This window comes from Schistocerca piceifrons, chromosome 3 (genome assembly GCF_021461385.2).
Source record: "Schistocerca piceifrons isolate TAMUIC-IGC-003096 chromosome 3, iqSchPice1.1, whole genome shotgun sequence".
Taxonomy (NCBI): domain Eukaryota; kingdom Metazoa; phylum Arthropoda; class Insecta; order Orthoptera; family Acrididae; genus Schistocerca; species Schistocerca piceifrons.
In genome coordinates this window covers 679,466,801-679,481,925 of record NC_060140.1, presented here as the reverse complement: position 1 = coordinate 679,481,925, position 15,125 = coordinate 679,466,801, and the positions used below count along the sequence as shown (strand labels likewise).

General features: G+C 46.1%; 1 protein-coding gene across 1 annotated transcript in view; it reads right to left on the bottom strand.

Annotated features, from left to right (window-relative positions):
- Positions 1-15,125, bottom strand: part of LOC124787862 (cationic amino acid transporter 2) — a 437,092-nt gene that overhangs the window by 140,299 nt on the left and 281,668 nt on the right. The window lies entirely within an intron of this gene.

The following is a 15,125-nucleotide window of genomic DNA, read 5'->3' as shown; positions in this document are numbered from 1 at the left end:
CACTACGTTTAGAAAGAATTGTCGTATCAGACCGCTATTCAAATAAGAGCTGCTCGATTCTTCTACATGGCATGGCTTAAATAGTTCCAGCCCCTACTACTGGAGAATTCTGGTATTTTCTCGAATGATGGCGCTAGATCTATAAGGTGCTTGATTCGTCAATGCAGGATACGCAACATGCTACTTTATCTGTGAGACGACATTGTCAACATAAACACGTTGACATAAAACTAACTGAGGGTGCATTTACATGTTGCGCTAACTGATGGTGTTACTTGAGTACGTTAACCAAGCCCGTAACAGTATTTCGCAACGTCAGAACAAAATTAGGTCTTGCCAGGATGTAGGGACAAGGAGGACTATAATGGCGACGGTCCCAATATATCGGGGCGGATGGCAACCCCGCACTCAGTGCGGCGGCTGATGGGAGCGACCTTAAAGGCATTTCCCATTTGCAGTCGCTCCCATCAGCTACAATGCCGAGTGTCAAATTGGCGTATATAATATATTAGAGCTGCATTGTTGCCTTACTCTCCGTGTACTCTAGACACACATTTTCTCTAACTTTTTCCATTTTAGAACTCACTGAAGAAAGTTTTCTGCATATGATAGCCTCCTTGTTTTGGTCATCCTTTATGAGGCTCATTCCTGGATAGGAAAATTTTTCACTTCTTCCACTACATTTCCTGTTTCGATCTTAACTGTTCATTTGAGTTTCATTTTACTTGTCACCACCTTTGTCTTTGCTCTTTTTACCTGTAAGACAGTCTGTGCTATATATGTTGTCCACTTCTTCAAAAACATTGTAGATCGTCTTTGCACTCGGCCGAGAGGGCTATTATATCGTCTGTGAACATTAGCATTTGTGCTAATTGTTCTCCTTGAACTATTTTTACAGTTTCAAATCTTTCTTCCACTTCCCTTACTGTTTCTTGACGCACCAGAAAAAGTGTACACAAGGAAGGAGGGGAGTGGGAGCAAGAGGTGATACATACTTTCTCCCTCCTGGAATCTGGGGTACAGATTGTTTATCCATAACAGAATTCTCACGAATTTTTAGCAACATTTGTGATAGATACTTTCTCCCTCCTGGAATCTGGGGTACAGATTGTTTATCCATAACAGAATTCTCACGAATTTTTAGCAACATTTGTTTGAGACTCTAGTAAACTGCAGATTAACACTGCTGAGTGCGATGGGAAATATTCTGACAGCAATCTGTGTATAATTAGGTTGCGTTTTTATTGTCATGCTGTTCGCGGAAAATTGTGCCCATCTATTGATGTGGTGGCGTTTTCGGTGTTGTCCTGCAGTCAAGCTGGATGCGAACCAGTATAGAACAGTGCCGAAATCGAGTCCTCAATCTTTTGTCGGTCGCTTCCTGGTACAATCCATACCAAGTTGCAGGAAGGGCTTCGTCCAACATATGGCGCGCCGAATCAGACACCAGCACGACACGAAAATGGCAACAGTTGTAGACGCCCGTCATCTGTCCACAGTTTCCATAAGACTGCCCCTCCCTTTGCTGCAAAACGGAATCTCAACAGTAATTTACTGTTTGTCTGTGAGCAAAGAAGACACGTGAAGGATTGCTGAGACTACATTCAGTTTTATAACACTGAGCTATTGCAGTAGACTCTGAAGAACATGGCCATGCCATAGAGCTGGTATGTGCTATTCTTTACAGAGTCAAAAAAGGTAATTGCAGGAAAAAACCCTTTATGCTCTAAGTGAGGATAAAAAATTATGAAATTTGAAGGTTGAAAAGATGTCCACTCCATGAACTGAGACCTCAAAATACAGGAGCTGGAACACGGCGGCATACGCATTCATTCATAGAGCTGTAGGGGTTCACAGGATGAGAAACCTTACGGGTTCAGGATGGTTGAGCGGAGAGGCAGTAGTGAGGACATGTGTCACACCCTGGTGTCAACGAAACAGTATTAGATTAACATCTATTTATTGCAGAGGTTTTACAGTGATTCAATGTCATCCATGGGGCGGCCTGGTAACAGCCATGCTGCATTCATATCACAGGAATGAGCTGGCTGGCTGTCGGCGCCAGTCGTGGAATCAGCAGACAAAGACCCTGGTGAATCTGCAGTCTCGCACAGGCCGGAGGGTCGGTCAGTGTGTCCCCAACCTAGGGTGACTGTGGACGTCTGCCAAAGGCTCGGTGCTCACGTTGAGCATAGTTGGGCTTACTCTTGCCCTCCACAAACCCGCATACCGTGATGGCAGTAGTTGTGATGGCGAGAAGGCGCTAGTCCAATCAGCGACTTGGAGGAGAGCCCTAAAGGCAGTCGGCAAGGAGGTAGACGCATTGCCAAGGAGTGCCGGCACCAAGCACTCCACTCACGAGTTACACTGCTTGCAGTCGAAGAGATTAGTTTTTCACCCACAGAAGATGTTCCCGGTCCTCATCTTCAGTCAGTTTCGTCGGGACTGGCAGGAATGTCAGCTCGCAGAGTTGAATTTCCCCACCTGCTTTGTTCACACTTAATTATCAGCCAGTCTCACAGAATGTGTTCTGCAAAACATTGCTTATTATGTTTGTTGGAGCTTTTACACGACATTTGGTACGAAATAACTGCTGAACAGTCACAAATGACACACACTTAGCGAATACAAAAACAAAAAACCCATCCACGCATTACTCCAGTATACCCCATGTTCTGACGTGCTTACTACTATACACGGAGGTGACAAATTATAGGACAGATATACCCATACACAGAAGGCGATAGTATCGTACACAAGGTATAAAAGGGCACTGTAGCGGCGGAGCTGTCTTTTGTACTCAGGTGATTCATCTACATCTACATGATTACTCTGCAATTAACATTTAACTGCTTGGCAGAGGGTTCATCGAACCACAATCATACTATCTCTCTACCATTCCACTCCCAAACAGCGAGCGGGAAAAACGAACACCTAAACCTAACTGTTCGAGCTCTGATTTATTTTGATGATCATTCCTACCTCTGTAGGTTGGGCTCAACAAAATATTTTCGCATTCGAAAGAGAAAGTTGGTGACAAATTTCGTAAATAGATCTCGCCGCAACGAAAAACGTCTTTGCTTTAATGACTTCCATCCCAACTCGCGTATCATATCTGCTACACTCTCTCCCCTATTACGTGATAATACAAAACGAGCTGCCATTTTTTGCACCCTTTCGATGTCTTCCGCCAATCCCACCTGGTGAGGATCCCACACCGCGCAGCAATATTCTAACAGAGGACGAACGACTGTAGTGTAAGCTATCTCTTTAGTGGACTTGTTGCATCTTCTAAGTGCCCTGCCAATGAAACGCAACCTTTGGCTCGCCTTCCCCACAACATTATCTATGTGGTCTATGTGATTCATGTGAAAATGTTCCCGATGTGATTATGGCCGCACGACAGGCATTTAACAGACTTCGAACGCGGAATGCTAGTTGGAGTTAGACACATGTGACATTCTTTTTCGGAAATCGTTTGGGATTGCAATATTCCGCGATGCAAAGTTTGCAGTTTTGTTTTGTTTTAGGGCGCAAAAACAACTAGGTTGATACGCGCCCATGTCAAAACTGTACAACATGAAGACAAAGAGGAGAACTAAAAATGACTACACGACCAATCGACAGAAGAGAAGACTGTTAAAAAACAGGGACGTGGAGAGAGGTCTATGAAACACGCTATAGAGAAACGAAGGTCCTGAACTAAAAATTAAATGTCCTTCGCCATATTGCTACAAAGGATAAATAGGAAAAGGCGTCGCTCAACCCTCGCGTCGTTCACTAAAACGTACGATAACTCAGATGGCAGACACAAAAGAGAACGTAAGTGGTTAAAAAGAAGGGCATTCCATCATGAAATAGCGGACCTTCAAAGTTTGAGCGCAGTGAGGACAAGGTGGTGGGGGAGTACCACTTAATAAATGGCGACAGTACCCGATACGCAACCTAGCTTAAAATGATCTCCTCAGGGCGAGAGGTCCGAGAGGAGGTCGTCCAAGCTGCTGGGAGAGGCTTACTAGCCCGGAGCTTGTTCTCACGAAGAGAGGACCAGTGGTGATACCAGAGTGACACCACCTGCCGACAGACGGCACCACAGAGATCATTGGAGGGAGTGTAAGTACTAGCGGGCTGAGGTATGAGGACTGTGACCTTGGAAGCAGCGTCAGAGGCCTCACTTCCTGTGAGACCGACGTGACCAGGAGCCCACATAAACACCACAGTGGCTCTATCGAGAGTGAGCTAGTGACAGCTTTCCTGGACCTCTTGCACTAAGAGATGGAAGAGTCTTTGAAGGTCACAGAGAGCCAGAGCTGATGACGCAATTGAAAAGTCTATGTCACTTGATGTACTGTGTGCCTGACACAGGGTGACGAGCTTTGCTGTAAATACCGATCAGTGTTCCAGAAGCCGATTCCGAAAAAAGTCGGTGCCAATGACGAAGGAACACCCGACAACAGTCAGTCCGAGAGCCCCAGTGAACACAAAGGTACTATTGAGAAGTTCTGTGCGAAGGTCGCGGAGCTGAAGGCGATAGAGCGAGACTTGAATAGTGGTGTCCTTAGGTAGCGAATGAAGGCCAAGGTGGACACGGGCTGCCACATGAAGCCAAAGTGATGAAGGGTTCACATCCATTAGGAAAGTGGCAGGTAGCTCGAATTTAAGCTGCCGGAGCAAGAGCCGAAAGCGAACTCCACGAGGTAACGGAGAAGAGGGATGCGCCCCGCACTAACGATCAAAGGAGTCATTGAAGAAGGAGGCATAATTTGGGTGGCCATGCATGGCAGACAAACGGCATGCATACCTTCTGAGGAGAAAGTCACGGCAGTAGGATAGCGTAGTTAGGCAGCTTCTGCATACAGGCTCTCAACTGGGCTGGTGTGAAAGGCGCCAGTGGCCAAATGGATGCCACAATGGTAGATAGCATTGAGACGACGTAAGAGGGACGGACGTGCAGATGCATAAACGAAACACCCATAGTCGAGTTTCGAATGGACAAGGGACCAGTACAAATGGAGGAGGTTGATTCGATCTGCTCCCAATGAAGTGCCATTGAGGGCACATAGGATATTAGGGGACCCGCATACAGCGAGCTGCGGGAAAAGGTATGTGGGAGGACCAAGAAAGTTTCCTATCTAACATGAGCCGCAGAAATTTCGTAGTTTCAACGAACGGAAGAGCAACAAGCCTAAGCTGTAAAGACGGTGGAAGAAACCTATTGCTTGCACCGCCAGAAATTCATAAAAACGGTTGTGTCAGTGGAAAAACGAAAGCCATTGTCGACGCTTCGTGAGTAAAGACGATCGAAACATCGCTAAAGACGCTGCTCAATGAGACAAGTCCGTGGAAGACTGCAATAGGTGGCAAAATCATCAACGGAAAGGGAGCCGGAGATGCTCAGTGGGAGACAGGCCATTACAAGGTTAATGGCGATATCAAAGAGGACGAGATTCAGGACGGGGCCCTGAGGGACGCCGTTTTCCTGGATAAAGGTGTCTGACAGGGCAGAACCCACACGTACCTTGAAAACTCGGTCTTTTAAAAATGCCTGAAGGAAAGGGGGCATACGGACACTGAAGCCCCATGTTTAGAGAATATGGAGGATACCAGTCCTCCAGCAGATGATGTAGGCTTTCTACAAATCGAGAGACACGGTCAGTCTAGGATTTCCACAGAAAACCATTCATGACGTGGGGGACAAAGTGACGAGATGGTCAACTGCAGAACAGTGCACTCGAAAGTCACACTGTGTAGTGGTTAGCAAATTGCGAGACTCAGGCCACTGTATCAGTTGAGCACGAATCATACATTCCACCACCTTGCAAAGACAGCTGGTGAGAGAAATGGGGCAGTAGCTAGAAGGAATGTGTGTGTCCTTACCGGGCTTAGGTATGGATATGAAAGTGGCTTCATGCCAGCATCTGACAAAAGTGCCCTCTGTCCAGTTGCAGTTTTGCGTGTGAAGCAGAAAGTGCTTGCCGGCAAAAGAAAGATGCTGCAACATCTGAATGTGAACATCGTGTGACCCGGGCGTGGAGGATCGGGATGAAGTGAGAGCATGATCTAGCTGCCTGATAGTAAAGGAGGCATTGTTATACAATTCTGAGAAGAGAAGGATATCGCCTGAGCCGCCTCCGCTCGTTTCCGTTGGAGAAAGGCAGGGTGATAGTGGGAGGAGTTCGAAATCTCCGGAAAATGGCGGCTCAAGGTGTTGGAGGTAGCAATAGTGTCCACTATTAAATCATCTGCTACCGTCAGGCCGGAAATTGGGGAATGGATCTTGGTCCCAGAGAGCTGTTGGAGGTTGGCCCACACGACGGAAAATGGAGTGGAAGTGTTAAAGAACTAGAGAATGAAATCCAGCTAGCTTTTTTGTTATCCTGAAGAAAGCGACACGCTGTGCACGCAACTGTTTATGTTGAATGCAGCTTGCCATTGTAGGATGACGATTAAAAATGTAGAGTGTACGTCTCCGCACGCGAATGGCTTCGTGGCGTGCCTCAATTCACCAAGGGACTGGGACGTGGTATGGTAAAGAGGAAGTGAGAGGAATGGAATGTTCTGCAGCGGTAAGGATAACATTTGTAAGATATTCTTCCTGGCCGTCACAACTGGGGAAATGCTGTTCGTCGAAGGCCGCCAGGGAGGAGTAAGCTGCCATTTGTGTGTGAACGTAGATGGGGTAGGAGTCAGCAAACGGATAGCCCATGGGAAATGGCCGCTCAAGTAACTGTCAGGGAGAATGGACCACTTGAGACGATGAGCATGCAGGACAGTGCAGAAGGACAGGTCCAAATGGGAATACATGTGCTCGGAGTCAAAGGAACGTGGATGCTCCTGTGTTAAGGCAGAGGAGGTTAAGTTGATTGAGAAGGTAAGCCAAGAGGGTTCCTCCCTGACAGGTTCTGGGAGAACCCGAAAGGGGATTGTGTGCACCAAATTCACAGAGCAGCAGAAATAGGTAAGATAGTTACCCAATAAGCTCGAGGAAACCTGCGCTGGTGAAATCGAATGATGGATGTAAAGGGTAGAAAGAGGAAGGGTCAAGTGAGGAAGGAAGATGCGAACTGCAACAGTTTGAAGGCAGGTAGTCATGGAGATGGACTGACTATGGTCATCATCCTGCATAAGCAGCACTATCGCCCCATGAGATGGAATGCTGTCCTCAGGGGAGGGTGGTGTGGGGAAGGTCAAAGCAGAAAGGGAAGAAATACGAGAGCTCAAAGGGGTCGTGATGACGCAATTTTGTTTCCTGAAGGCAGAGAACAAGTGGACGCTGCGATTCTAAAAGCAGCCATAAATCCGCTTTGTTCGATCAAAGGCCATGAACGCTCCATTGAAGAAGAGTCATTTTGAGGCAATATAAGAGGGAAAAAATGAAGGTGTCACTTCGGCGGCTGCCGAGTGCCAGCCTTCAAAGACACTGTTACAGGGCGCAGAGGCTGGAGGATCCTGCTCCATGCGATCTACAGAGGCGTCGCCATTCTCTCTCTATCGATCTGTGAAGTTCAGGGCAGGAAAACTGTTGTTGGTGCGCACTGGCAACACGAAGGTCGGATGGGCGAAGGTATCATGTGGCGACACCGTCGAAGAGGATCTCCGAGTCAGCGAAGGAGAAGACTGTTTGACTTTTTTTGACTTCGTGGAGCCTTTTCAGTCGGCAGAGGAAGACTCAAATGTTTGTTGGCTGGAAGGACGTAGGAAGTCTTTGCGGAAGTATTCCTTCTGTCCTTTACAGCCTGCCGGTTGTGTAGCAAGTGACTTCCCCATTAAGGAAAGTCTGGTTGCTTGTTGCACAGCTGGACAAGGAGACGACTATGCTACTATTACAGTGGGCGATTTCACAACTGCAGAACTGAATTTGAGGTCACACGTCTGCGTGGTCATGTCTTTCAAAGAGCGAGATGTAGCAAGAACATTACTGTAAGTGCCAAGTGAGAGAACGCAGGGTTTGTAACGAGCCAATAACTTGCGAGCGACTGGGTAAGGCACATTTTTCTTTACCCAGATCTCCTGGACAGCCCACTCACCGAGATACATGGGACAATCGCGAGAGGAGGCAGCCTGGTCCCCATTGCAGTTGAAATAGCCGGGAGAAGGAGGTGGACAATCGCCCTCATGAGCATCTCTACCATAGGTTACACATTTGGCCGGGTGTTGGCAAGACATTCGAGTGTGGTTGAAACGATGGCACTGGTAGCAGCGCATTGGGTTCGCAGTGTAAAGTCAGACTGTGATAACTCCATAGCCTGCTTTGATCTTGGTTGGAAGCTCCACTCTATCAAAAGTGAGATAAATAGTGCGTGTCAGCACTAAGGATGCAGCTAACTTTATCATCACCCAATGGACTGCAATAACACCCTGATCGGAGAGGTGCGTTTGGATATCTGCCGCAGTCAGAGCATCGTTCAGCCTAGTGTAAAAAACACCAAGAGAAGAGTTCAGCATTCGATGGGCCTCGACACGAACAAGATAGCTGTGGAGGAGCGAAGCGGCAAGCAGTTGTTGTGCTTGACAATCAGAAGTAGTCTCCAAAAGCAAAGTGCCATTTCGTAAACGAGAGTGAAGATGCTGATTGGCTCATTGCGAGAAAATACCCTATGAAAGCCAGCATCTCTGATGGTGCGCTCTTTCCAACTGCGGGGGGGGGGGGGGTCTCCCCATAAGGGAGGCTCACCTCCTGAACACCTGACAGAGGGGCCAATCAGCAACTTAGGAAGGCAGCTGCTCAGGCCTGTACCAAGGGGTAAGTGCGAACCCTACCTGTCTACCCAGGGCTGGGAATTACCCGTTACCCAGTCACTTGTTACGCAACAGATGTGTGGGCCAGCCTTCAGTAGCGCACAGGGAGGAAGAAGAAAAACAGAGACCTCAAATGCTGAAGTGGAGGAAGGATAGGAGTAGGTGGACGAAGAAAGAAAAAAAAGAAACTAAAAACAGTGGAGAGACTGTTTTGATGTCAGCTACTGAAAATGCGGAACACATTCCAAAAAACGCCCCAGAGATTTTCCCCCAGGGAGGGGAAAAAGAACAGCAAGAGGATAGGCATGCAGCACAGAAGTGAAAGATTCTGCCCCATGCTAGCCAACCATGAACCTGCTAAAGAGCGGGGCGCCCCCTTGGGGTGAGATGCACAGTGTCGATAGTGTGCCGAGAATACCAAATTTCAGGTACTACCCCTCACCATCGACAATGCAGTGGCCGGCGGCCTTCACTTAACTACCAAGAGCAGCATAGAGTTGTCAGTGCTAACAAACAAACACTGTGTGACATAACAGCAGAAATAACTGTGGGACTTGTGATGTACGTATCCGTTAGGACAGTGCAGCGGAATGTGGCGTTAATGGGCTATGGCAGCAGACAACCTATGTGACTGCCTTTGCTAAGAGTACGACATCAACTGCAGCGCCCCTGCTGGGCTCGCGACCATTTCGGTTTGACGCTAGACGACAGGAAAACCGTGGTCTGGTGAGATGCGTTCCGGTTCAGGTTGGTACGACTGACGGTAGGTTTCGAGTACGGTGCAGACCACACGAAGCCATGGCCCTAAGTTGTCAACAACGCACTGTGCAACCTGGTTGTGGCTCCATAGTGGTGTGGGCTGTGTTGACATGGAATGGACTGGCTCATCTTGAACTCAACCGATCACTGATTGGAGGTGGTTATTTTTCACTACTTGGAGGCTATTTTTAGCCATTCGTGGGGTTCATATTTCCAAACAACGATGGGATGTTTATAGAATACAATGCGCCTTGTCACTGGGGCACAATTGTACTCGATTGTTTTGAAGAATATGCTTTACAATTCTGGCGAATGATTTGACCACCCATATCGCCCGAAGAAATCCAATCGCGGCTAAGGAAGCAGCATGACTTAATATTTCTGCAGGGGCTTCCAAAGACTTGTTGAGTCCATGCCACGTCGAGTTGCTGGTCTACACCAGTCAAAAGGAGGTCCGACTCTGTATTAGGAGGTACCCTGTGACTTTTGTGACCCGTTGTACAGTGCTGTGCTATGCAACAATGTCACGGCGTGTATTAGGAATCGAAAGTTGGAGAGATGCTCCAACCACTGGTATGTGTTTTTTATCTGTATGTCTTATGTTTCGCGCAGTCGCCTTCTCAAACCCTGGAGGAAATTACGAATAACCCTCTTCTGGAATATCGACTAATTTTTTGTGAATATTCTCTGGATTTATTTCATAACTCGTTGGATATCTTGAATTCGGCCATATGAGAATATAATTTTAAATCGTTGAATCGGAAAGGTAGACTAGCTACATTAATAATAATACTAGAAAAAAATTGTATTTTGTATACATATACTGAACATGCTTAGCGTTTAGTATCAAAGTTATCAACCTTGGAAGTACTGAGTGGATAAATGTCAATCGATAGAGATAACGTAAATTTCTTATACGTCCTGTTAATATCAGTTCTTGGGGCAGAACAGGTTTCAAAATGGTTCAAATGGCTCTGAGCACTATGGGAGTTAACGTCTGAGGTCATCAGTCCCCTAGAACGTAGAACTACTTAAACCTAACTAACCTAAGGACATCACACACATCTATGCCCGAGGCAGGATTCGAACCTGCGATCGTAGCGGTCGCACGGTTCCAGACTGAAGCGCCTAGAACCGCTCGGCCACAACAACCGGCAGAACAGGTTTCAAACTCGCCGAATCAGTTATATATAAAAAAAATATAGCTTTTTAGATTCCCGAAATGCCTTGGATTAACTTCAGTAGACGCCCAAGCGTACAATAAGCAATTTAATCGTATGGCTAGGGCCCCCGTCGGGCAGGTCGTTCGCCTGGTGCCAGTCTTTCAATCTGACACCACTTCGGCGACCTGCAGTCAATGAGGAGGAGAGGATTATGATGATGAGGACAGCACAACAACCAGTCCCTGGGCATAGAAAATTCCCCGACCCAGCCAGAAATCGAACCCGGCCACAGAGGATTGACACTCCATCACGCAGACCATTCAGCTACGGGGGGCGAACACAATAAGCAATGGCGGTGGTCAACTGCCATAGACCCTTCTTAATCTTATTACGCTTATTTATATGTCATATTTGTAGGAAATTTACGAAACAAGAGCCGAAATTGACCAAGATAAACGATGTGTTATCACTCGTTATGTTTGACTAGCATGAGTCACTGCACTCCATGCACAAGGTGTGTCTGAGCCCATTGTGTTATTGCATTTTGTGCTGTATTGCCAATCGGATGAGTCTACACCCACAATCTGCACCGACATGTTACTGAATCACCACTACAACGCACGTGAAATGAAATTTCATGGTGCGACAACCAATACCCATAAAGTTCGAGTATCCGCTCCCGTTCCGAAAGCATCACTACTCACAAACCAAGTATACTAATCTTTCACGCTTAGTTTGTCACTGTCTAAGAACCACACACCACATTCAATGCTCCTCTGTAGCCCTTTATCATTACGCCTGGCACGGCTATTTAGAAAGCGTCGCTTAATTCTCACTATGCTGCTCTACTTCTAAAGTTTTAAATATCATACATTATTTCAAACGTGTTAGGTTTCACGTCATTTTCGTGCTTACTCCACTGTGTTTTATTTTTGCAGGCAGTTGTCTAGCTGTTACGCTCGCAGATTTGTATGTCGCAAGTTGCCTTGACCTGGTGACACACTATTTCTGGCGTGTCTCCCAGTTGTGCAGTGCAGTGGCTGCAGCGTACGACGACAGCGAAGAAATTTACACCCGAGACGTGTGGAAGTCTGGCCGTTTCAGGTCGAATGAGTGGGTTCTCAGATCTCATTACTGTTCGGTATACATTACGTATAAATTTACCAGTAAGAATGCAGACGCTTCTGCACCTGCGATCTCGTCATTTAACTCGACAGGTAGGCCATTGCACGCAATTACGATGTGTGGCTATTCGTTTCGTCACAGACGTTTCGGTTTGAGGTGGGCCTATCTGCGGTATGTCGTAACGAGCAACAAAATATGAAGCTACAAGAGCCGAGTTTTACGAAATCACTTTCGTTTGCAAAATGACTACACCAATAACACTGAAACTTACTTGACAGGACTGCGAAATCTGCCGAGAACGAAAAAGTTAATTTACTGACTTCAAGGCAATAAGGACTTGTAAACTATTATATTTTTACTGCTCAAGTTGGAAGCTCCTGTTGACATTAAAACACACACACACACACACACACACACACACACACACACACACACACTTGTTGTAAATTTAGTTGGTCGAACGAACATCCAGATCTCACATTAGACAGCACGATATTACAAAAGTGTGTTTTTTTTTTGTTAATGGCGATGTCGCCTGTAATCGGAATACTACGATTCACGTTTTGTTGCTACACTATGCCTTATCACTCTTACGTTTTTGCTGGAGATACGCTGTGTGTACCAAGGGCGTCCATGCCCGGGTGCACGGGGGAATCCGGCAGCCTCCGCTTCCACCCACCCTCCCTACTCCGCGCCCCCCCCCCCCCCCCCCCAAGCTTCTGGGGAAAGGAAAATAAAAGGGTAGTGTTGTCAGGAGTTTTTCTTTCAAGCAAATAATTTAAAAGTCGCATTACGTAGGTTCTCGACTGTATTCGGAACTGGAACCTTTTATGGCTAATTACAAGTCGCCATTCGTCTTCCAAAATATTAAAAATACTCCATATCCTCAGGTATAGCCTTCCTCCCCTGAAAACTATCGTATTGGCGCTCTTGGACAGAACGACTGTAAACGCTCCAGACAATACTGATACTCACTAACACTTTCTACTAATGGCAGTATATAAATAGAGGCGACGGCTTACGTGACGTCAGCCATAAGTTTCAACACCGTTATTTTGTATGCCTCAAATTAAACACAATAATTCTTAGAAATTTCATATCCATATCCAGCAGCGATCGTATGAATATCAAGAGCTCAGAAGACAAGCTCGTACTACGCAAAGAAAGGAAAGCTCCAGGCAGGTTACTGGCATTCAGAAATTTTAGGATCGTTCTACTAACTATAACGTTTATTGAAACCCCATTACGTACCACATCAGCGAGCTCTTCACACAACACGTATTCAAACCACGGCTGGAGTAAACATGGCTAAACCGCATTCACACTTCACAAGAACTGGGCATACACTACTCTCTTCTTTTCTTTTCTTTTCTTTGTTGACGTCGATTACAGTCTCTATGAAGATGGCGCATAATTTTCAGATTTATAACTGAAATATATTCTACGGCTATCAATCGCCACAGCCAGCTACTGCATTTCATGCACTACACAAAGAGTGAACTTACTGAAACATCATCTCGTAGTACTAAAGTTTCAATGCGGATTTGTCCCCTCAAAAAATCTGCAAAAATATCCTTTCAGATCTTGATAAGATTTCAAAGTGGTGCAAAGATTGGTAGTCTAGTTTAAATACCTTTAAATGTTAAAGGTGGTGGTGGTGATGATGTTCTTCACGGCGTAAAGAAAAGTATTGTCCTACGGCTAGGACGTCAATGAATCAAAATTAAAGCCAATCATCTAGTACAAATACACACTACGTGTCTGGAACGATTTGTGGACACATGAAACTCAACAACAGAAGACACAGTCCGGCCACATTAATCTCACCATCTCTCAAAAGCCTGAATAACCTTCTTTTGCAGCGCAGATCATAGCAAGACATGCAGGGAGAGAGTGAATGAGATTCTGGGTTCTGGGCATGTTGCATTACGAGCTGTGGAACTGTAATATACGACTACAAAATGGTTCGCGTGTTTGATCCTGTGCAGGACTGTTTTAAATCCTAAAAAACAGTATTTACCATGTGCTTCTCTGTACTTTCTGCCAATCATAGCCGTGCGGTATCAGCTAACAAACATTTACTGTATGGCGAAATTCTACTCCGTGTCTATGAGGTAATAATACACACGAGTTAACTGCTGTCATTGGTGCTTTCCTCGAAAGAGGTGAGCCATCTGCCTCTAAATTCACTTGCATCTGCGTTAAAGAAAGACAAAGTGGATGGAGTGATCGGTTGAGAAGGAGTTTAACGAGGTGTGATTTAATGGTAGACTTATGATGAAAACTAGAGAGGGAGGGAGATGCCGCTGCGGATCATTTAATCATTTTTTTCTGCTGGTCTCTCAGGGTGCATCAATTGTGTGGCAAAATCTGTGTTTGACTCGTAGAGAAGTGTGTGACAGAGCACTATCCACTTGCGATCGTTAAGAGCAAACCTCTCAGTTATCAGAGGACTTCCATTTTATGTATGATGACGACTGATTTGTGGGGGGCTCAACTGCACAGTCAGCGCCCATACAAAGTCCTGACCCTTCCACCCCGGCCGACCCTTCCACCCAGGCCAACTCTAGCCACCATCAGGAATGATGATGATGAGGAGGAGGAGGAGGAGGAGGAGGAAAACACAAACACCCAGTCCCCAGGTAGAGAAAATCCCCAACCCGGCCAGCAATCTAACCCGGGACACCATGCTCCAGAGACAGCAATGCTATCCACTAGACCACGAGCTGCGGACTTCATGTATGATGATGATGATGATGATGATGATGATGATGATACACGTCCATCCTGTTTCGGCACTTTCCTCTAAACGATTGAAGATTTATGCGACGTACTCCATCCCCCTTGGGCTTAAAATCGAATCTTCGGAATCATAACTACGGTGATTCTAAGTTACAACGCTGTTTGTGGGGTACTGCAATTTCCGTGTATACATCTGCTTGACAGATATCCTACTTACAGAGTTAGTGGCAGCATGTTGTGTAATTTCACATGTCAAACATTGCTGCTATGTGTTTGTATCTTTCATTGTACGAGACATTCTCCGTTATTATCATTTTATAGGACTAATGCGAGCACAGCATAATTTCTGAACCATGATAGGACATGATAGTGCACACTATAAACCTCTGGAAAGCTATATTGTGCTTGTATCACAAAGAATCGATGTTTTAAGGAAGCAGTTTTTTCATTTTACAGTTTGTCATCATCATAGTTTATCATAGAGAAACTTGCGTTGGAACTATATTTCTTGCATTGGAATGTTAACAGCGTTGCATTCCACACGACTAATAGTCGGAAACCGCACCGCTCTAACATTTTAGCCGAGCGGTCTAGGGC